Source organism: Euprymna scolopes, chromosome 17 (assembly GCF_053919585.1).
Source record: "Euprymna scolopes isolate OS-2025 chromosome 17, ASM5391958v1, whole genome shotgun sequence".
NCBI lineage: Eukaryota > Metazoa > Mollusca > Cephalopoda > Sepiida > Sepiolidae > Euprymna > Euprymna scolopes.
Window position 1 is genome coordinate 57,690,549 of NC_136498.1, and position 26,601 is coordinate 57,717,149.

The window sequence follows — 26,601 nt, forward strand, 5'->3', positions numbered from 1 at the left end:
AAAACATGTCTTGTTGAAAACCTGAAAGAACAGTTGGAAATGACTTATATACCATACATTACGACCATGTAATCCCTACAGCCACCTACCTTGAAAATGCTGCTGTGAAACCTGATATAGTTACATGGAATAAGTTAGAAAGAGTGGCAACCTTGGTTGAAGTGAGTGTCCCTAATGATGGCGATATGAACAGAGCTGAAAGAGAGAAACAGACCAAATACCAAGTTCTCAAGTATGATATGAAAAGACACTGGAATCGTAAGGAGATGTCAATCATACCAGTTATTATAGGTGCTACAGGGCTTATGAAGAAGAACCTGGAGTCCTACCTAACTAATATTCCTGGTGAACCAAGTGAAAAAGAGATCCAGACGATTACATTAAAGGGAACAGCGAGGATACGAAAAAGAGCTCTCGGTTGGTTTCAATAAAAAGCAGGGCAATGTTGGCAGCTGGTTTCGCTGCCATATACCCAGAATTATAATCTTCAAAGGAAGAAGAAAAAAAAACAGCTTCCACATTTTCCTCTTAAAAAAAATCTATTTATCATACTTCATATTCTCAAAAAACATTCTTAACAACCGATGGCGAATAGCATCTTATCTAATAACTCATCGTTCAAACTCATCGGTGTAACGTTTACATGCAACATGAACTGGAACAAATATATAATGTCAGGATTTCTGCAAAGAAGGTGGGCTCTCCCTACTGCTAGAAAATTACTCACACCTAGGAAAGCCATCCTTCGACCATGCATAGAGTATTTTTGCAACATTTGATTTGGTGCTAGCAAAAAGCTAGACAGGACAAAAAAATGTCTCAATTTTAATAGGCCCCACATTATCACCCAGGTTCTAATCTCTGTCTCATCGCTACAATGTTGTATTTCTGTGGTTATTTTATGAGTATTTTAATTGAATGTGCTCTGATGAACACAGAATTGGTATCCTTTCGACATACATCTTCCTGACTAAACTAAATCCACCCTTTCATTGTTGAGGTGCCTTGATGCCTAAAGAATAGTTTATTCCCTCGAATTGCTAGACGGTAGAATTTCCCTCCTTCTTCCTGCCTCCCTGACTGTGGTGATATGCAGAAGTTTAAATGTAATGTGAACAGAAATTACACTATTGAACTCTCAACAATCTCCTGTCAGACATGATCCCAAATAGTAGCCAAGTTATACCCAAGTGGCAAAACGCCTTGTTTTTGGGCGAAAAAGAGTAATATATATATATATATATATATATATATATATATACTAGCTGGACGTCTAGCGTTGCCTGGTCGTACAATATGATTAAAAATGATATTTAGATTTATGCAGATTGCATATGTATTATTATAGAATCACTCCTCAGTTGATTATTTTGTATTACGATGGTTTAATTTGCTCTGTGAACTAATTCGCAATAATAGTAATTCTGATTCCGTTTATGAACGTCTCTCTGGAAAGGGATGGGATTCATTTCCAGGGGATTTCCCTTAATCCCGGCTTCAAACGAGGAGCTTTAAAGATCAAGGGTTTTCCTAAGGATGTTGCTGATACCTATAATTGCAGAGGTTTGAAGGCCGCCTAAAACATTGGGGATTTGTAATGTTTTCAATTGTCCTTCCAGACGACTTGATACTACTCCTAGTGTACCAACTACGACCGGGATAATTTGTGTTTTAACCCCGTGTATACGCCTTATCTCCAAGGCCAATGGAGCATAATTGCTCCACTTCTCATTCTCCTTCTCTCTCACATTCCTATCCCAGGGTACTGAGAAGTCTACAATGTGCCAGTTTTTTGAAACCTTGTCAATGACGACCAAATCCGGACGATTATGTTCCAATTGCTTGATCGTTATGACACTTTTGTCCCACCATACCTCTACCTTGCCATCCTAACTTGTCCTCATTTCATCAGGAATCTCCTCAAACCATTTTCCAGCACACTTCACCCCAACCCTCTTACACACTTCCCAATATATCCGGAGTCCCATGCGATCGTGTCTTTTGCAATACTCTCTCTGGGCCAGTCAATTACACCCTGCTGCAAGGTGCACAATTGACTCTGAGGTAATAATAATAATAATAATAATAATAATAATAATAATAATAATAATAATAATAATAATAATATCGTTCACTGAATTTCGTCTGTGTTTGTTTTCAATATCACATCAGCTGATATTTGGGCTTGACGATGAATGCTCTGAAAAAGTCTCCTCTGATTAATGTTTAGTTTTTAAATATGCAAACAAAGAAATGATTTGCGGCGATTTTAAATGACACTCTTCTTTTATTGTAAATTGAACTAATAATAAGAAAAAAAATTAAATGGTGATGTACACCTGTGCTTGAATACGATCTGTAGTCGAATGCTCTACAACAGATGTCAATAATAATAATAATGTCTTCTCCAGATGTCAATAATTCCTTTTCTTAAGAAGAAATCATTGCTAAGATTTTATTATTTCCCTTGCCGGTGTAACATATAAAAATACCCTGTGAAAATGATTATTTTATCTATAAGAAAAAAAAGACTATTTTTCGGATCGTATTTTTTTCGATTTTTGATACTTATCAGATGAATTTCTGTACAAAACATAACTAAGAACACTGCCAGACATGTGAATTACCATTGTGTCAAATTTTCAAAAGGTAAGCTCAGATGTTTGGGAACCTATGAGGAAGGAACTTACACACACAAAGTGAGTTTTACATTATTAAATGTTAATAAATAATAGATATCAAATTTATCTTACAATGAAACTTACATTGCAATCAACGTTTTTTTCTTACTTTGAATTTTAATTTTCAAATGGTCCTGTAAAAATTGTCCAATAGTTATTCGAGAATTTTATTTTCATTTCTCAGTTGATTTCTCATTGAAATTGTTTTCATTTTTCGATTAATCTTTCATTGAATTATCTTAGTGCTAAGAAAAATAACGTATTTCTCATTGACAAATTTGGCGAGTCTTTCGTGGAAAAATATCTGTTCATTCATGTGCCACCTACTGGCGTTTTCTGTAAACCACCAAGACGAATCCGATGACAGCATGGTCCATATACTGCATGAGTACCGAAAATGTTTCAAATTAATTACAATAAACAAAACACCGAAGGAGTTTCATATTGTTAGTATTCTTCGAACTCTTGAGTGTTATTTGCACAATGCTTCGGAGAATATCAACTGTGACCTTCTTTAGGCATATCTGTGAAGCTCGGAAATTATTCTGTTGAATTCTGGAATCTTTTTGTCGAACTCAGGAATCTGCATGGAAGGGCGATTAAAATCCTTTATTTACTCGATTAGGCTACCATCCTCTCGTCTATTAGCCATGGCTTGGTAGAAACCCTAAGCAATTCTTCATTAACAACTGCCAATATTTTTCCTCCTACCTAAAGCTTTGTGTTTTCAAGACTAAGGGCAATAGGCATCTCCTGTCTTTGCGACAATCTTTTTTTCTTTTTTTTTTGTTTCTTGTTTGCTTCTTACATCTAGTGACTTCTGTTCTGGATATGACCTTTAACTATATCTGCTGGTAAGCCCCCAGCTTGCAGGCTTTGGGGAGTGTGAAGCCACCCTTTAATTGCCATTGTTTCCAGGTCCACTCTGACCCGGAGTGGTAACACGTGTTAGGATCCCAACTATGGGTTAAATAGAAACAGACTTGGAAAAAACAAATATATTCTATTAAAAAGTTTTTCTTCAAAATAACTGGATTTGGCATTAAATAACATGAAAAGGGTTGATATGCCGTAAAACAAAAACAATTAACCAACTCGTGACTTTACGCCTTGTCTCGAGCAATTTTCATAGTTCTTGAGATCAATAGCCAAAATAATCCAAATAATTAAACTCATCTAAAACATTCATACTGATAAATTGTAGCCACTTTAGAAGTTTTCCTGCTGAAAGCTAAACACTATTTCAGCTGATCTTTTACATTTAGTAATTATATTACTTATAGTATCTTTTCGCTTTGTCTCTCCGAATCTATGAACATAAATGCGAGAAAATCAAATTTAAAAGAAAAAAGAGAAAATTGCACACGCTATAGGATATTCTGTTTTTCTTTTATTATAACTTTATTCGATTTACTCGAAAAGATAAGCTCAAAGCTTACAATTTTAAGAACAATAGATAATTTAGAACCTAAAACCATAACTTTGAACATTAGTGATGAAATTGATAAAATCTAACTAAAATGAACCGAAAGCTGAAAATCATATTAGATGGACACGAAGATATATCTAGACAATGTTAAAAGATGGCTATTTGAGAAGTATTCATGTTTGTTTGGGAAATGAACAAAGCTCAATAAGTAACAATAGTGATATCAGCAAAGATTCAGAAGACAATAAAACTAAGCACAAACAAAACTAATCACAAACGAAGCAGAATAAAACAAAGAATTAGTTTAAGTATTATGAAGTATTAATTGCAATAGCCATTTCTATATAAATACATCTATATAGAACTGAAGCAGAATTAGACACTTTAACGAATTTGAGGGGTCCGATTTCAAAATATTCAATGCAAATCTGGATAGCATAGGGAGATGTGTGCAGAACAGGAGACTCCATAGGTATGGTTACATTGAAGGAATTGCTGAGAGTTATTGGGTTAGTAGATGTAAAGCAGTTAAAGTAGCACGGTTACTTCGAAGGGGAAGGCCAAGAAAAAAATCATATACACTGATAAAAATGGAACAAATAAAGACGTGACCAATGGTCAGTTTGGAAGCCAATTTGCATTTATTGTTTTCTTGTGTTTTATCGAGTTTTGCATTGATATGGTTTGTTCTTATTGAGTTATCTTGTGCTGCGGTGATTAGAGATTCAGTTTCTTTACTTAGGTGTCCTTTTCGCATCTATGCTCAAATGTTTTCGTTATTCTCATATGCTGTCATCCTTGTGAATCTCTCATATAGTTACTTTTCTTCACATTTTCTATTCTTGCCTTTTCCTTTCTGTTTTCTGTTTTGTCGATTTTTTCAGCCATAATTATCCATTCAGATGTTTTCCGTTATGTATTTTTCCAATTCTTTTTTGTGTCATGCACACAGTCTTCTATAAAAACTAGTCCACCTTCTTTTATTTTTTACATAGTCGGTCAACATCGTCCTTTGGGTGTAGTGCGTTGTGTATGTTCATGTTTCTTAGTCTTTTGATCGAGCTGTCTCAGTTCTTCTTTGGTCCTCCCTATAAGCGGTCCTGGGTATCTTACTAGTGATACTGTCCATGTATTTATACGTTTTATTAGGTTTCTGCTATATAATTTAGTTTATAGGAGTTTTCTTGTTCTCCTGAGGTATTCGTTTCTAATTCTCTCTTTCATTTCTGTGAATTTGATAGTGTTTGGTTCCAGAACTCCCTAGTATTTATAGACGTCTTATTCCCCTAAGACCCTAATTTCCGTTTGCTTGGGTAGTTCCATGCTTTCTGTTGTCTCCAGTTTTCCCTTTCTTATAACTAATAGTGCGCTCTTTTCCATACCATACTAAATTTGAATATTCTGGCTGAAGATCCTGGTAGTGTTTATGAGTGGCTTTAGTTTCTTTCCGGTCCTTGCGAAAAGTTTCGGGTCGTCTATATACATCAGGTGGTTCATATTTTACTCTGTACTAGAGAACTTGTATCCAGCTTGGCACTTTCTCAGAATACTATTCAGGGGCATCATGGCTATGAGGAACAGCAATAGTGATAGTGAATCTCCTTGGAAGATGCCCCTTTGTATGTTCATTTCTGTTATGTATTGTCCATCAGCTGTAAATTCCAATCTCCATGTGTTCACTGATTTTCTATCACGTTGATGATCTTGCTTGGTATTTCATACATTTTTAAACATTCTATTATCCATGCTTGAGGGATGCTGTCGTACGCCTTTTTGTAATCTATCAATGCTATGTTCTCCTTTACACCTTCTTTAGGATCTTTTGATCTATGTATAGCAGGTTATGTGTTCCTCTGTTTTCTTTCTGGCATCCTATGTAAGCTTATTAATTTGCATGAATCCGTACAGGTATTTTAACTCAGTTTGAATTCCAAGAAACTTGTGTTATCCAATAAATATTTATCAAAGTCGAAACCCACTCGAGGATAAGAGTTAATAAAGTGAAATGATAGTTAGTCGGGATGAACTAAGTTTTGTTACTTGCAGGGGCAGTATATTAATCTGTCGATATTAGATTTGAAAACGGCAATGCTGGAATCTGCTGATAAGCAATTTCCGTAGCAATGTGTTCTATAGACGAAAAGTTCCTGCAAACCAAATTCTGTTAAAAGCACTTTTCTTTATTTTGTACACTAACCTTTACAGATGACAAAAAGAACACTAATGAAACTATGCCACAATTTCGAGTGTTGGTCTCTCCGAAAATCAATATCTACCCAAGAATTCAAGACATAAATTGTTCAAAATGAAAAGAGATTTTAATAAAGAAGAACAAAGAAAAACGGAAGTGATGTAATTGTTGCAAGGTAATGTTATAAACAGTATGGAGGGACAAAAGGGCAATAACATTAAGCAAATAATATGAAGGAACAGAAAGAACATAATGTTTAGCAAAAAAAAAAAGTATAGAAAAAGGGGAAAAAAGGAAAAAAAAATAATGTTGCCTGAAACAAGACAAAAACAATCGATTGTGAGAGAACCAGGAAAGACGGGCAGCTGCAAGAATATTTAATGCCCCGGCCAAGAAGAGAAGAAATGCTGCTGGATATCAAGCGTAATGATTCCCGGTTTTCATGATCTCTCGACTCCCCGATATAAGTGTATCCGTCAATAAAGCTGTTAGCAAGTGTGAACATGGGATTTGTAATTATCTTTCGGACAATATAAATGCAGCCGTTGGAGATTTTTTTCTTCTTCTTTTATTTCCGTTGTCTTTAAGAGATACATGGGATACATGCAATATCACTGGCTTTTCCTGTGCTAAGTTGCGGAAGAAGCAGGCCGAGAGGAGCAAAGTTAAAAACGTCAGTATTGTTTTATGGGATTTTCATTTTGCTCAGAATTGATTTCTTTTAAGGCCTCCTCGCAAATCTGCTCTTCTGGTGGACATCTCTGATTTTATTTAAAAAAGTATTCCCAAATGGGAGACACCTGGCTCCCTTAGATAATATTTTACCCGAGGGATGAATCTCATAGCACATATTAATTAATGGCGTCTTTCTTTCTCAAGACACATGCTATGATTACAGTGGTGGATACACAGCTTAATGTGGCGGTAAATAGAAATAGCAATGACTGGAAACAATGCGAAGATTACTGGGGAAAATACATTATGTTTTTATTATGTGGATTCTTCGAATTATTATTTTAATCTTGGGTGTTATCTGCACACTGTTTTAGACGATGTAACCTCCGACCATCTTCAGGTTTATTTTATCGAACTCGGGAATCTTTCTATCGAACTCTGGAATCTTTCTGTCGAACTCGAGAATCTGCCCGAAATTTCGAATGGAGCACTTTATTTAATCTACGGAGGTAGCATGTGCTCAGGACGTAATCACTGACTGCGTAGAAGGCCTGCATAATTCGCAATTGTATTTTGGGGTTTAGCCTTCAGTGAGGATTGAATCCTAATCCTCTAGAAGAGTATATCTTTTACAACTGAATTTTACTAAGTACCCTATCTACTATGCCACGGCTTCCAAGTTCGATAAGATACAGCTGAAGAAGGTCAGAGGTTACATTTGCCGAAATGATATGTACATAACACTCAATATGAAGACAGAAGCCCAAAGAATCCAAATAACATGAATAATCAATCCTCATCACAAAAATTCAGAACCATAAATAGTGTTGTTACATAATTTTTCTTCTCCTAAAGAAGTTGCCATTCCAACACATAATAATCTAGTACACTATTATTTCACTCATAGCTATAAAATACGATATGGATATCTTTCTCGAAGAATTGACTAGCAACCACATAGATTTCCATTGATTTCAGTAGTAAACAGGTCTAACGTTGCTGAACTACGACAGGGGGAATCTAAGATGACCAGAAGCAATGCTGATATAAACCAGTGATATTTTGTGAATTTCCCCCTCTTAGATTCATTGTCCTTCCAATGTTTGATAAACTAGTCTATCATATTCAACCCATGAGAAAGACATGGATACACACTTTTCAGAAGGCTATTACAGGAAGTGACTTTCCATCCGGGACATAAAGACAACGTTTATGTCGCATCCATATTTCATCATATCAAGTTCCTTTGGTCATTTCTTTAAACTGATTCCACCCTCATCGATTGATTCATTCAACTCAAATCCAACCTATTGTGATCAAAGGAGACAAAATGCATAATGTTATGTAAAAAAGAGCAAGTTATAGAGAAAATGTTATATACAAGCATACAAAATCGTTGTTTAAGAATCTCCTGACTGAATTTGCGGTGGGCTGCTAGACCGCATTTTGGAGAAGTCTGTTCCGTGTCTACACGTAGAATTGTTGGTAAGGATAATGTATTTGAAAAGTGCCAGGAAAAAAGCTAACCATTAATATATATGCAATTTAATTGGCGAAGTAAAAATTAATGGATAAAACATGAATGTTCTCAATAGGCCACCAAGTTTTAACTTAACAACAGGATTTTTTAGAAAACAAAAAACAAAAAACAAACAAACTAGAGAATATAAATTAACACACTAAATATATTTATATTAACAATTTTACAATGATATAAAATATACTTTGACCGGCCACACTTTGTTAAGAAAGTTTAAAGTTATTATTAGGTTTGTGCAAAAATGTCGTTTTTACGACTATATATCTGCTAAAAACGAGATTATTTTTGTACTAACCTAAAAAATCAAAAGTAGACAAAGAAACCAAAAAATGTCTTTTAAAATTCCGTTGTGGATATGCGTGCGTGAAAGGCTTTACTTTCTGATTAACTGTTTACACTAGAGATAGAGCAGTAGACTTAAGTAAATTTCCAGTCTTCGAGGATTGGCATTGTTGATGTCGAGAGTTGTGGCAAGCGTTGAGTAGCAGGTGTACCTCCCGGAAGAACTCTGAATTTCTGTTCATGGACGTTGTTGATGTGGGGAATATAGAAAGCCACTGTTTTATAGGATTGTTGAATTTTATACAGGATTGTTAATTAAGGAATTTGAAACGATTTTAATTGTTGAAAAATATTTTCAGTTCAGATACTTTTGGAAAACTCCTTGTTTTTTTAAACTGAAAGAAAAAGCAAATCTCAATGAAAAAAGTTCTAATTAAATGGTACCCATTATTTGAACCGCATCTCGTTGTAAAACTCCGATGATTAAAGAACGACCAAAGAAAGAAGAGTAGTTCTCTCTCACATCTCTCTCTCTCTGTATATATATATATATATATATATATATATATATATATATATATATATATATATATATATAACTACTTCATTTACTCACATAAATTTAATATACGAAAGTATAGATTTATGCGTAAACTTTAAGTATTTACTTCAAAAGTGCTCAATACGTAAGTAGAGCTAGTTAGTAATATATATATATATATATATATATATATATATATATATATATCATTCTCTTTCTTCCCCTCTTCTCTCTCTCTCTGTATATATATGTATATATATATAGCTTTATTCTCTCTTTCTCCCCCCCTCTCTCTCCCTCTCTCACACACACACACTCTCTCTCTATATATATATAGTTATCTATCTATCTATCTATCTATCTATCTATCTATCTATCTATCTCTCGTCGCCACCAGAGAGAAGATATACAGAGCTACAATTTCGACTATATATATCCCTCTCTCTTTCTCCTTCATCCCTTCCTCTCTCTATCTCTGTATATATATATATGTATATATATATATATATATAGCTTTATCCTCTCTTTCTCCTTCCCCCCTCTCTCTTCCTCTCTCACTCTCCCCCCTCTCTCTCTATATATATATATATATAGTTATCTATCTATCTCTTTATCTATCTTTCGTCGCCACCAGAGAAAATATATACAGAGTTACAATTTCGACTGTTCACTTCTATCGTGAAAATGCAGCTCAGCCAACCTATGAGTTGTTTAATTACGTATTTTTTTTACACTGAACTGTATATATATATATATATATATATATATATATATATTATAAGATGCATGTCGGCTCCTTATTACAAGGATCCGCATTTAAGTTGATTGTTCCAACGCAACTAATTAGTACTCTGGAAAGAATTAATCACACATAATACCCGACCAAAGACAAGTCAAGGTACGGCCGGGATTAACTTTTTCCGTACCTTCGACGGGCTGAATGTAACAGCCCTTCTACAAACGTATCCACGGCGCTAGAAAACCAAATTACAATCCCCCCGGTCTATAATCGTATTACACCACGCACATTCTTCTGTTTTCATTGACAGAAGGAAATATTTAATATTATAATAGATATTGTGAAAAGGAAGATATAAATATAGTTAAGTTTTAGAGCCCTATTTCTTGTTTTTTTTTTGTTATTCAAATACACAAAGCGGTGTGGAAAAGGAATTCTCTTTGAATCATTCAACTTTTGTGACGCTTGGATTTTGCTTCCAGCTAGCTGACAGCCATTGCTGGCATGATGCCTGCAGTGCACTCGAGGTGATAATAGAAAAGCTATTAATCAATTGAATCTTTCTGTTTTGTATGCAATTGAGAAGGGCCACCATTGTTTGTTATTCTTGGTGTTCTTTTCTTGTATTTTTTTTTCACTGCTTATTTGTTATTTCTCGCCAGAATATTGGAAATATTTCCATGAATTTTCAGAAGTACAGTAGATTAAAAGAGAAAAAGATATTGCGGTTTGGAGCTCTTATCAGTTCTAAGAATATAGATGATGTATTCTTGAAGGCATTGGATATACATTTATATACTCGATGATAGTTGATATTCATAATGCTGTCTAATTCCATAAGCACGAATCAGTATGAAGATGGATTGCGTTTGTTGCCTATTCTAACGCAGTCATATTATATGATGATGAAAAAAATATACACATATAAATGAATGTGTATGTGAATGTATATATATATATATATATATATATATATATATTACCAACTAAAATACGGCAAAAAATAGCTCGTTGACAAAACGGCTGCTTTATGCCAAATTAATGGTGGAATATGTTTACATATTTGCACGTCTTTGAATTGAATAGTAATCTCTGTTCATCCTTAACTGTGCAACATAATAGTTAGTTCGCTGCACCTCATTATAGCACCTTCCACATAATATTACAACACGTTCAGTCCAATAGTTTCCGATAAAACTTCTAGAGTATAATATCAAATTCTGTCGATCGGATGCCATAATACTTAGTTCGTTGCACCATATCATGACAAAGGACCATATAAAATTTCAGACTAATGGCCCCACTAGTTTCTTAGACTACGTTCAACGGAGGAATATATATATATATATATATATATATATATATATATATATATATATATATATATATATATATATATTGACTGGACATGCCAATGTTTCGAACAAGTCGTCAGTCAAAATCACAAGTCCTCGTCACGAAATGTAATAAGGTTTGTCTTCCTCTTAAGAATTCTTTTTTGATTGAACACTTTTAATAACCTCGTTAAATTCACCAGTTTTTTCTCTTGAATATCTTTAACTTAGTGTATATATATATATATATATATATATATATATATATATATATATATATATATATATATATTTAGGCAGAATTTCGTTAGGCGAAACTATACATATTAAATTAGTAATAAAAACAGTAAAACGACAGAGAACAAGTCAATCAATAAGTAGGATTCACAGGAAGAACAACCCTGACGATGGTCAATCGAGACCGAAAACGTTCGGTAAACTAGGGGACTTTATAAGAACTTTTGATCCCACGACAAAAATACTTGTACGAACACAAGAAAAATTCGAAAGAAAGATCCTAAAAAGAAGAACGAAGATCCTCTTCAATAAAATATGCGCGAATATATATATATATATATATATATATATATATATATATATATATATATATATATATATGTGTGGGGGGGGCGTGTGTGCGTGTATGTGAGTAGCTAAATGAAAAACTCAATAAACCAAATATCGAATAAAGCTTATTATAAGAATATAAATTAAAACTCTGTAAATTACTATTTAAAAACGTATTATTCGACAAGTAAATACTTTATGCGCTAGACAGTAAAATCATAGTTTGAAAATGAATAACATATATATATATATATATATATATATATATATATATATATATATAAGTGAAAAGGTAGTCTATATGTGTATATGTCTGTCTGTGTGTCTGTGTGTGTACATTTCCCTACGTGATAACTCTGTCAATTTTTAGTCTACAGACTCGAAATTTGATATACAGGGTGCTGAGATTTGGAAAAATCGATGTGATCGGTTTTCGGCCAGAAATTTGGCGATCAAGGAGTCAAAGTTCAAGGATTTGACCTTTGAGAACTCTACCAAACTCCTCCGACAATTTTGGATCTAACATCTTGAAATTTTAGATATATGTTCTTTGGACATGGATCTAACTTAATAATTGAATTTGAGCCCAAAATAAATACATTTTAAGGGGTTATAATAGGAGTCAAATTAAAAAAAAAAATTTTTTTTTTAGCTTAGTATATACCTCCAAATACCCGGGCAACGCCGGTCACCCATAGTATATCTATAAAAGTGAATGTGTATGTGTGTCTGTCTGGCTCTATAACTTTGTCAATTTTAAGTCTACAGACTCGAAATTTGATATACAGGGTACTGAGATTTGGGAAAATCTGTGTGATCTGGTTTCGGCCAGAAATTTGGCTGTTAAGGAGTCAAAGTTCAACGATTCGACCTTTGAGAACTCTACCAAACTCCTCCGACAATTTGGGGCAAAACACTTGAAATTTTAGATATAGATTCCTTGGACATGAATCTAACTTAATAGCTGGATTTGAGCCCCAAAACAATACATGTTAAAGGGTCATAATAGGCGTCAAAGATAAAAAAAATTGACCGTTTTGTTTGTTTTTTTTTTAATTTTTTGCTCAGCATACACCTCCAAACACCCGAGCAACGCCGGGCCGAAATGCTTGTATATATATATATATATATATATATATATATATATATATATATATATATATATATATATATATATGAATGTATGCATTAAATTAAGCCCTGTTTCATCAATAAAGCGTCAGAAGTTCTATTCCAAGTGATCTATTGAGTTTGGTTTATCATCACAGATATGAGATTTTAACGGCCTCTAGGAAAATAATCTATATACGTCGCAGTAACTAATTGGCCATTTGAAAGGTTCATTTTGTAGAATTATTCGAACATCAAATGCTTCTCACAATAAATTGATCGCATCATTTGTAATCTGCAAACGTTGCTCGGGTATCAATCACTTCATGATGAATTGACAAAGTTGAATTCCAAATAACCTATAGTTGCCATATGTGCAATTATAACAGAGTCGTTAATGTAAAGGTCGCGACTTCCAAATTATACAGTGTAACCCGGATACAAGAGACTTCTTATCTGAGGCGCATCAGCTCTCTTATATCCGGGTTACACTTATACCTAGGTTTTTATATCCGGGTTACACTGTGCATTAACACAGGCTCCAATTTGGTACCAGAGAAAATATCTCTTATATCTGTTTTTCTTATATTCGGTCTCCCGGGTTATACTGTATATATATATTTCAGCCCGGCATTGCCCGGTGTTTAGGGGTGTATTTTGAGCAAAAAAAAAACAACAAAAAAACGGTCACTTTTTAAAAAAAAACTTTGACCGCTATTATTACTCCTTAACATTTATTGTTTGGGGTTCACATCAAGTTATTAAGTTAGATCCATGTCCAATGAATCTATATCTAAAATTCCAAGTGTTTATACCCAAAATTGACGGAGGAGTTTGGTAGAGTTCTAAAAGGTCGAATCGTTGAATTTTGACCCCGTAACAGCCAGATTTCTGGCCGAAAACGGATTACAAAGATTTTTCCAAATCTCAGTACCCTGCATATCAAATTTCTAGTCTGTAGACTGAAAATTGACAGAGTTATTGCTTAGGGAATTGTACACAGACACACAGACAGACACGTTCACTTATATATATACATATACATATATATATATATATATATATATATATATATATGAATGAGAATATGAATTAAATATTTTTAGATTAGAATTATTTATTATTCGACAAGGAAATTAATCATTTAGAAAATTCCTTCTCCTTTTTAGAGGAAGGATATTAGCAAATAGTATTCATAATTAAACAATGATTTTACTGTTTAGCGCATAAAATATTTACTTGAATTAGACATTTTTCAAATAGTAATTTAATTTTATATTCTTATAACAAGCTCTATTCGATATTTAGTTAATTGAACTTTTTTTAATTCGTTTAAGAGTAAACATTAAAATAAAACATTAGTATTATGATTTATATTTCATTTGAGTTTACAGAAATTCTTTAGTAAACTTACAACTTTGTAAATCAATATACATATATACATACATACATACATATATATATATATATATAATCATAATTAAATATTTCATTTAGATGCATGAATTTCCGATGTGACGAATCAAATCTGAATTAATTGAAATATACATCTTATCCGAATTTAATTAAGATAATATCATATTGCAAAACTGATTGGACAAGTAAAAGATAAAATTCAAAAACTTTTGAATTCTTGCATTCGTTTTACATTCAATTAACGTAAAATATGATCACGTGAGTGTCGTTAAAAATGAGATATTTAATATGAATAACAGAAAATTGCTTTACAATTTATTAAAAAAATCCCTTCAAAATGCATAATTATTTGTGTAATTGGAGAAACTCTACCAAGAAATTCCGTGGTTACTTGATAGAACAAAATTATCTACGACATTAAAGGTAACTGGAATCTCAGGAAGATCTCTATCATTCACGTATATATAATTGCAACCGGACCCATGAAAATATTTCGAAAACTACCTGACAAATATACCTGGTGCGAGAACGATACAAACAAAATTTGAACTTAAAGGCGCAGTTAGATTCTAAAAATGATCTCTCGGATCGAATGTATGAGACAGGGAGTGAATTCACCCTTATTCGTTCGTCCGTTCGTCTATCCGCACTTTTCTCAATAACTACGAATTTTTTGAAATTTTACACAAACATTAAGCATGATATGACTAAAAAAGTAATAGAACGCATTTTTCGGGAAAACTCCAGTTTCCTCTCTCCTAGGGGTTCATTTCGGATTAAAATGGCTAAAATTGACACTTTTGTGCTAATTAAAAAAAATTGATGCCTTGGATTTTTATGAAACTTTCTGAAAAGTTGTAACTAACTGATTTCTATATAATTTTGTTTGTCTATTATTCGCGACAACTCTTGGGTGTGCCCCAGGGACTCTCTAAGGCTAATAAAAACACTCCATTTTGGGACTTGATTACCATATTTATCCAAAAAATTTTGTGTATGTCTATTTTAATAGTTTTGCATGGTGCTGAGCTCGAATTTAAATATGTTAAACCCTTGGTGACCTTGGAGCTAAATTGGAGGGATAACTGATGGACATGATGGACTTAGTCATTTCTTTTTTTTTTTTTTTTTGCATAATGCAGAACTCAAATATACATATGTTAAGGCCTGAAGCTGCATTGTTTGTTAATTTTCATCAGGATTTGACATTCCCTGGGGACTTTTGGAGCTAAAGGGGTCTGGGCAAATGCTGAACGTAGTTATTTTCTTTGTACCTCGTTCACTATGATCTCACGGGGGACCATACATGCTTCACATGTTATGTATAGAACTCACTCTCACTGTATCCCCTTTGCATGAAAGTAAAACTAAATATAGCCCACATTACTTTTTCTTATCACACACCAAACGGCTGTGAGTGAATTATCTACATAGAAATATCTGAACATATATACAGACCCAGGTTTATGTTTATATAAATAGAAATATGTGTCTGCCTGTTTTGTATATGCGTGCATGTGCGTGTGTGTGTATGTAAGTGTGTGCGTGTGTGGATGTTTGACAAGAAAGATTGTAAAGAATTTGTGCAATAAATAGTTTAAGGAGAAAGTGATAATGAGCGACAAATAAACACAAAGACATATCTAGATATTTGAAACAACGAAACCCCATATACAACAAACGGAAGCTGCAAAAATGCTCGAGGGGGTTGGGGAACAAAGCGTAGAAGATTGAATTAAGTAGATTAGTTCACTTCCTATTTTTATGAACAACGTCTTTCCGTTTTCTTTGCGTTTTTTTCAATGAACAAGGCAACTACTTGTCACTACAACTTCATACAAATGATATGATGGCAATCATGACATCTTCGTTGGCTTTTGCTTTTTTATATATATTATGCGTTGGATTCCTTCAAGCTCAGCCATCCCAATACGCTGCCTGAATTAACCTGATAAAGATTAATTTAAGAAAATTAAGTGGTGTCTTACTCAATTGTAGCGATGTGCTTATGTTTTACCTACGGGCTTCTTTCGTTTAGCTTTATATACACAAGTACGTCTAGAAAAGATAGGGATCGAGAATCAGTCGGCAGAGATGCAGATAGAAAGCTAGGTCCTTTTTTACTTGGGATTAACCATTTATCAAGGCCTGGAGGCCACTCAAGGATAAGTATTAATGAATGTAAGGTGGTAGTGTAGTGATTGCTAATGGTGTAAATTGGATAGAATTTGATTATTTATGAAGACGGCGCAACAAGAACTCGTTTACATTGGATTCGAAAACTACTATGTTGCATTCAACTAGGAAGCAGACCAGCGGTACAGAGTTCCACAGGCAGACAGTTATAGAAAAGAAGCTTTTTTATGGAATCTGCGTTTGGATTTAGGCACCGCTAGAGATCGTGGGGAATTGTATATAGTAGTTGTAAATAGTCGAGTGTTTTTTGTGAACATTTGGGAAGGGGGAGGAATAGATTGAAGTTCAGTCGAGCACATACCATGAATATAATGATAGAGCAGAGCTGGGCGTGCAATATCTCTTCTGTGGGTAAAAAGGCTGTAGGGAAGAGAAAAGAGCATCCTCTACTAGCTTTCGAAGTCGGTTTGGAACTCTATGATGTCTGTGTTATAGAAAGCATTCTTTACTGTCAAGTCGACGCCAATATCCAGTTCAAGATAAGAGTTAATGCGATGGCACCATCATCGTAAATAGACGAAGAAAACTATCGGTAACAGTGACATCGTTCAATGGTATGAACTTTTTATGTATGGTGCGCTTTTTTTTGTCAGGAGCGAGAAAGTAGGCATTGAATTTACATTTGGCAACCTAGTAACTCTTTTATTTTGCCGTTTGGTTCTCACATTCCATGAGCGATGTTTCTCAGAAAGTGAGAAGAATTGCTATGTCCTGTTTTATTTTTGATGTAACTGATGTATTATAAGCACCTAATGTTTATATATATATATATATATATATATATATATATATATATATATATGTGTGTGTGTGGGGGGGGTTGGGGTGTTTAAATCAATTAAGTAAAAAGTGGATCTTGGTTCTAGATTCGGCATCTATGTAACTCTGCTTCCCATATTTCGTCCTTTCGTCCTCACATTCAATGAGCGATATTTCTAACAAAGGAGGAAGAGTTATTGATTTCTGGGTCGACATCTGTCAATATTATACTTTTTGGCTAATTTCTAACCTTGAAAATTTAACTCCTTACTTCAAGTTGCTTGTCTGGAGCGATTGTCATAAAAATGGATTTTGAAGATCATGTTGCAATCAAGAGGGAAGAAATTTTGCAATAAAGTTTCATAGTAAAGCAGTTCTTTGCAAAGAAGGCCAGTCTATGAATAACCCCCATGAGGCTAGGCACTTGGAGGGGCAAATGCAAAGTCATTTTTACCACAAAAAAAAAAAAACACTCGAAAAAACACTCGACTAGCTACAAGTATTAAAGACGATTTCCCTTAACTCTTTATTTTTGCCCAAATCTAAACGCAGACTCCACGAAGAAAGCTTCTTTTCCAGAACTGCCTACACGTGGAACACTGTTCTGCTGGCATGCTGCCCAGTTAAATACAACATGGTAGCCTTCAAATCATGGGAATATTCTCTCAGGTATTGTGTGCAGTGTGATGATTTACAGAAGTATGAGCGGGCCAGTTAAAATTTCGCTTACACGTTGCATGGAAATAAATAATATTATAATATGCGCAAGTCTAAAAGACATATTTCTACCTGGTGATCTCGCAAGTCTAAAAACATATTTCCATCTTGCGATCTCAGTGGAAGATAAAGTCTGGGTAGTATAACAAGATATGTGCAGTTTAGGAGACTTTGATGGCATGATCACGTTGAAAGAATGAATGAGAATTATTTGGTTATTAGATGCAGATCAGTTAAGATAACAGAGTTTCTGCGTCTTTCGATGATTGAACTCCTTGCAGGATATGAAGCATTTGAAGTTATCCGCGCTAAGTTCAGCTAGTTTTAAATCATCACAGTATCTATTAACGATTGCTGTAAAAGTCGACTAATCTGCTTTGTCTTTTCTGATTAAATTTAACACTTCCATCTTTTGGAAAACAGGAAAGTTGTAAGGCTTCACAATTTTATTAAAAGTTAAACAGCTTCTAAAAATATCAAGTCGCTAGTGTTTCAGGGTAAAAGATAATTCAGGAATATATTATGCGCTGTGGCCGTTAATATTCGGAGCACTAGGCAAACGTATTTGAGGTCTGCTTATTTTCTATAATATATTTTGTATAGATCATAATACCTTCAAAATATGAAGTGAAACTTTTATCCACATCTGAGGAATAATGAACACTGTCACTTCTAATTCAAATGCATTTTGGGAAAATTTGAGGTTGTCATAGGGATTTTAATCCCTATTTTCAATGTTAGTAATAATAATTCGTCCTTTTTCGTTATTTTGCTGTTTTTCTTCGTTTTTTTGATGTTCTAATAGAAGTTTTAATTAATTTTCTTTTGTTTTATAGTTGTTGTTCCAGTTGGTATTTAACTAGTTCTAACCTAGTTGATTTGACACAGAGCAGTGTCGAAATAAAATAATAAAATCAATGACCTTCTTTCAGAGAAAAAAGGTGAATTAGGTAAAACAAAAAAGAATCTAACTTACTGAGTTTTATTTCAATTCTGCTGATAAAGCTTGTTTATAGCACTGAAAGTTTTCGGGAAATTTCGCCATTTGTTTCTCCGTGTTCCTATTTAATTAGTCTTAAAAATGTTCCTTAATAATCCTCGTCGCCAGTGTTCTCTACGGGTGGGTTAGAAAGATACAACTCGGTATTTAGTGGAACAAAATATCTTGTAAAAACCTAATTTACAGCATAATAAAGAGAATAGTTGCGCTTCAATCTGGTTGCTAAATGTGCATAACTCCAAGAGACATATCTCCAAATCTTTATAGTAGGCGGAAGAGTTCATTGTAATCCGCAAGTTAGGTGTTATAACGGCTACATACGTTCGAAAATATATTGATCCGAATAAGACTGAATACATTGTCTCCGGTAATGTTTGTCGATAGTGGCGTGTTCTTAAAGGGTTGATAATAATTAAGACAATAGATTTGTATATCTACAAGAGTGTATTTAGATAAATATAAAAATAGTATGTTACACAAAGTCTGCACCATGATTGCCATTTGTTACTTTACATCTAGTAGATCACTAGTATACCATAAATAGTAGTAACATCACTTCCGAACGAGCCTGTATAAGGTTTGTTAAAAATACATGTGTTCATTATATATAAATGCTCTGTATTATTCATTTAAAAACACTTTTTAATTAGAATTTCACCGCAAACAAGGCACAGTGTCACTTTGGTGTAGGGGCTACTATCGAAGACATAAGTTGCAGGGGTACTATGTAGGGAGTTGAGCAGCTAGATGGCTGTTCACATTACACTTGAACTTCTGCAATTGGGAAAGCAGGAACCCGGAAGGGAGTTCCAAAGTCTAGCAGTCCTGGAAAAGAAAATATTAGAGTATAAGGCTTTCTTACAACTAGGGATCTCTACTATGTAGGGTGGGATTTAGCTGCTTGTCGGGGGTATTTACGTCGAGGGGGTACAAGTGCTTGTAGATCGCCCGAACATCCAATATTAAAATACTTATAGAACAAGCAGAGGGATGCGACATTTTCGTCGATGGGACACAGGTTTTAGCTTAGATGACAGTTCAGGACATATAAGGTGAGCGACTCTCCTTTGAACCCTGTATAGGAGCGAGAAACTAGTAGCAGATGCTCAAGGCCAAATGTGACAACAATACTCCATACATGGGTGAATGGTGGACGTGTAGAGGTACATAATACATGATGATTGCAACGTCTTGTCAGACGAGTGCCACTCCCTCAGACATTTAAAATCCATGAGCCCAAATACCTGAGGGAGTATCTATACAAATATGATGTTACAGAGTCTTAGCTTTGTACGACAGCTAAGTCTATCTCTCGGTTCAAAATATTGAGATCCAGCAACAAGCAAGAGCAAGATAGCCAGCAACAAATTAAACTGCAGACCAGCTTAATGCGGGTACTGGTCTTCCGCTTTATGGTTCTTTAATCAGAGATTTGCTTCTCCTAGAAAGGTTGCCTTCACCACGGCTTACGGGAGCCCTCTCTACCCCAGTACACATATACACACACACAAATATACACGGTGCTAGTTGGCCGTTGACCAAGAAAAAGAGTTCATTATACATACATACATACATACGTACGCACATACATACGTACATACATACATACATAATACTTTTAGGGGTAAGCAACTTTCTAGCACGGTAAAGAGAGCCCACCTTCTTTGCAGCAGCCTTGACAATGCTCTCAATATATTTGTTTCCAGTCATGTTCCCTGTGACCGTTAATCCTAGATTGTTAACTTAGTTGACTTATTTTTTCGTTTGTATGAATACCCTGCATAGTATTTTAATAAATTACACCTATGAACAATGGGAAAACAGATGCAGACATTTTATAACAACTCTTTCGGATAACAGTGTATAATGTTTGAATAAATAATCATTAAAAAAAAGACTAGCAAATTATATTTTATAACAACTTTTTCGAACCACCCTGCAAAATATTTGCATTACTAACTATTTGAATATATAGACAAAAATAAGCTTATATTTCATAACACTTTAAGACCACCCTGTATATATAGAGCAATTATTTTGATATTACATTCTAAAATACAGTTCCAATTACAACTAACCAGTTAGCATAAATTGAATATTTAATGAAAAGTGATTCCAAGTCGTTTAAAAACGTAGGAGTTGGGTTGGAAGGTTTAAAAGATGTGCGTTTGTAATGAAGAACTGCTTCATTTGATCTTGTAATTGATTTGGGCCAAGCATCAAACTCGGAGATCAAGCAAACAATTATATGATTTTCTTGGCCCAATATGGCAACTCACCAGCGTTTAACTTAAAACGCATCAGGAATTGCATTAGAGAAGACGCCTAGATTGAACGGCCTTTTTGATTTAATCCCTCACATACATATACCTACGCATTTTAATTATATATATATATATATATATATATATATATATATATATATATATATATATATATATATATAAAATTGTGATTCAATGAATTTAAAAAACCCTTATTGAAATGAAGTGGTTGAGTTTCATATAAAAGATTTGTATTATTCTTAGCAAGACAAAGAATACTTTAGTATATTAATCTCCTATAGGTTAAGGAAATTAATTTTAAAAAGTATTCTTTGTCTTGCTTAGAATAATAAAAATCTTTGATATAAAACTCAACCACTTCATTTCAATAAGGTTTTTTTTTTAATTCATTGAATCACAATTTATTTGCTCTATCTTGCATATCGAGCAATTCTTATTTAGATGGGATAACTTATAGAATATTACCGCCAGTAATATTTTGTAAACCTTATAATCACAGGTTTCCATAACAACTGATTGTTAAAAAAAACTATTCTGAAGTATATATATATATACATATATATATATATATATATATGTGTGTGTGTGTGTGTGTGTGCGTGTATGTATGTATGTAAGTGTATGTATGTCTGTGTTTGCCCATATCTACAAGCTGAGATTTTCGTTTATATTACTTTCTAGTTCCACTACAAATTTAAATCCAATACTGGTTCAAAATTGGTAATATAAACTAAATCCTAATTAAATGTGAATATAAAGGGAAACACACACACACACGCACACACACACACACACACACATATATATATGTATGTATGCATATATATATATACATATATATACTCCTATAAATTTGTTTCTTTATGTGTATTGATATTACTATGAAAAACCCTTTTTTAATTTATTTAAAAATATATAACTTTGTTATATAGGGTCGTGGAATTGCATGCACCAGCAAAAGTAACAATAGATCTAGTTAATTTACATATTCTTTTAAACATTTATTTTAATTTATTCCCTATTTGATGTTTCAAGTTTCTTCTTTATTTAACTATTACGTGTAATTTTATTCATGCAGATATTCTTCATGATTTATACTTGCGTAATATTGCGTAAAAAGGTTATAGTAAACACACACCTCTTTCTATATATATATATTTATGTATGCGTATATACATCAGTTTAAAAAATGTGCCTACCAAACTCCTCTATAAGTTTTTGGTCTACAGACATGAAACTAAATATATAGGATATTCGAATATATGCGAACCTTTATATTTGGGGTCTAGCTGAGTGTTAAATTAAAAAAAAAATGCCAGATGAAGGTCGAAAAACGGCATTAGGAATATGCATGCGTAACGTAATACCTATTAGTTCATCTGTTAATTTTTAGACTTATAAAAAACATGTCATCATAGCTCAGGCAAAAACGTAAAATGAAAAAATGAAATAATAAATCGTAAGCTAAACGTTTTGGTTTCGATTCTGGGTGGTGGAGCACGAGTCATTTTTTTTAAACTTTGTAAATCATTACTATATAGTATAATAAGAAATACAAAATCTGCATTAATCAAAATATGATATCTAAGTGTATTTCACGACCTAAAAATGCCGGGCAGCCATGCTAGTATATATATATATATATATATATATATATATATATATATAAAAGTGATCGTGTCTGTCTGTCTGTGTGTGTCTGTGTGTTGTCTGTCTGTGTACATTTCCCTACGCAATAACTCTGTCAATTTTTTGTCTATAGACTCGAAATTTGAAATACCGGGTACTGAGATTTGGGAAAATCGATGTGACGGGTGTCAGCCATTTGACCTTTAAGAACTCTACCAAACTCCTCCGACAATTTTGGGTCTAGACACTTGAAATTTTAGATATAGGTTCCTTTAACCTGGATCTAACTTAATAAAGAGATTTGAGCCCGAAACTATAAATTTTAAGGGGTCATAATAGGGGTCAAAGTTTTAAAAAATTAACCATTTTTTTTGTTTTTTTGCTTTTTTTGCACAGCATACACCTCCAAACACCCGAGCAACGCCGGGCACCCCTGCTAGTATATATATATATATATGTGTGTGTGTGTGTGTGTGTGTATACACACATGCATACATACATAAATGATGTTTAGGCTTATTATTAGGTATATATATATATACATATTTATATATATATATATATATATATATATATATATATATATTTATATTAATTAGGTTGGTGCAAAAATAATGTAGTTTTTTTTTTAATTTGAACGTCAAATACGACAATATAAAATAATTATCACTAGAACGAGTGCGTATATCTATCTATATGTACGTATATATATATATATATATATATATATATATATATATATATATATATATATATACTAGCAGGGGTTACCCGGCGTTGCCTGGGTGATCGGCCCCCTTCCCACTCCGAGGGGTAACAAAAAAGTCACCCCTCTGGATTTACATGCTTGGTGCCGGCCTCCCCCCTTCAGGGAGAGATAATCCCCAACCCCACCTTCAGGGAGGAGAGTGCCTGGAGGCTTCTCCCCCCCTCAAAGAAAAAAGTCACCTCCTCCTGGCCTCTTCGCCCCCCCACCCTTGGGGGGGGACACCGGCTCCCTCCTTTGGGGGGAGAAACTGCCAAGCTCCCCCCTTTCGGGTGAGAAAATGCCAGGCTTCCCCTTTTGGTGGGGGGATGGTGGCTTGGCCTTCGTTATAAAGATGGCCGGCCAGCTGAAAAAATGACGTCATCGCCGAGGTCCCAACAAGCAAGATATGTGAAACTCTTAGACTGTCAATAATGAACAGTAATTTTTACAGACAGCGTTAAAAACTTCAAAATTCGATTGAAATAAAGAACACGATGATTTATACTGAAACTCATCTAATATTAATAATAAAAAAATAAAAAAAACACAAGTTGTTTGTTTAAGTATTATAAGCAATTGAATATTTCGTTGTATTATAGATTTTAAAGATTAGAATGCGTTCTTTAATTACTTATAAATTACATTTTAAAAAAGTGAAAGAACACGATTTGATTTGTAGTAAACTTGAAGTTTATTCAATATAATTAAATGAAAATTATGCATGTAAGATTATGAATATTTTAAGCAGGACACAAGCAAAACATTTGATATGAGTTAAAACAATAAACAAATATTAAAATTAAACTATTTTTTTAATCAAAATGAATTTTTTAAAATCAAAATGAATGTTTTTTAATCGAAATGAACAATATTTTTTTAAAAATCAAAATGAATATTTTTTTAATCAAAATGAATATTTTTTAATCAAAATGAACCACACTATTTTGAAATACAAATGAACCACAATATTTTTTCAAAATCAAAAACAATATTTTTAATGGGTTTGTATTACTGTACACATAGATTCGAAAAAGTTGCCAAAAACAAATATATAACAAATGAATGTTATCAAAGCCAAGATAAGTTACTTTTCTACCAAACTGGATATATTTTTCGTATTTTTATTCAATGTAACATGTTTATTCAGCTCGAAAACCATACAGTGTTTACCGATGTATCGGAAAATTCAAGATGGCGTCTGACTCCCTCTTTAACACGGTAAGTTTGGGAAAAGGTGTTATAAATAAAAAACTGAATAAAATACTGTTAAAAACTCGCTCAATATATGTTACCGTGACATAGGTTAACATATATTCGGCGGGTTTTTAATAGTATTTTTTCTAGTTTTTTATTTATAACACCTTTTCCCATACTTACCGTGTTAAAGAGGGAGTGAGACGCCATCTTGAATTTTCGAATACATCGGTAAACACTGTATGGTTTTCGAGCTGAATAAACATGTTACATTGAATAAAAACACGAAAAATATATCCAGTATGGTAGAAAAGTAACTTATCTTGCCTTTGATAACATGTATTTGTTATATATTTGTTTTTTGACAACTTTTTCGAATCTATGTGTACAGTAATACAAACCCGTTTTTCGAGCTGAATAAATATGTTACATTGAATTAAAAGACAAAAATATATCCAGTTTGGTAGAAAAGTAACTTATCTTGCCTTTGATAACATTTATTTGTTATATATTTGTTTTTTGACAACTTTTTCGAATCTATGTGTACATATATATAAAAATAAGTATTTTTAAATGTTATCTTTCTAGCTTTAAAAAAAAGTTTTAAAATTTTATCAGCCGGCATAATTTATTTTTAAATATTGAAAAATTTCAGGAAAATTAATTTTTGCTAGATTTTTAAAACATGTGTGTCAACAGCTTAAAAAAATCGTCTCTTCAAAAGAACATGTTTTAAAGAGTGTGTGTGCGTGTGTGCGCGTGTGCTTGGTAGTAGTAGTAGTACTAATAATCTGACCAGCGTTTGTTTTCGTGTTGGGTGTACGTGTGTGCGGCTTGCGCCAGAATGGCGGACGTGGTGTCGGAGGTTGGATTGTGATTGCTGGTGTAAGTTTCGTATTTTTGTAATTTGCAAATGGCAAGTTAGAAAAAAAATAAACCCTTCCAAGATGGACAATAGATGAGACCATAATATTTTATGGTAAATTTAAGAGCCTATGAACCATAGTTTTTTTAGGAGATGTGATTATTGGATTAACCAATCGAAATCGTCTGTGGCACACACATCTCTGTTTTTATAGATATATAGATATATGTATATATACATATGTGCGTGTGTGTGTGTGTGTGTGTGTGTGTGTGTGTGTGCTTTATTTTTTATTAAGAGTTTGATTTATAATCTATTTTTAGAAGCAGTAATAAGCCTAAACATTATATAGCGTGGCACCAAAAAGAAATTCGCACTCATCATTTATTCAAAACCCGCAAATGTTTGCTAAATTGAATGTAATATTTTTTATAACTTATTTTAACGTGTGTTCCTTACAAACAAATGTAATTTAACCCTAATTGAGGAAAAAAAACTGATTTAAATATACATATACAATATATCACTACACTCATATTTATAGCCATATTTCCTGCTTTTAGTAGCACTCCTGTTGATTCTGGCGAATTTTTTTCATGCCTTACTATAATAATATATCGCTTTTTAAGGAGGAAGAGGAATATAGAAAGTTGGTTTTAGTAGCGATTTTCGAAAGGTAATCTCAAGTTCTGTATTAGGTGGA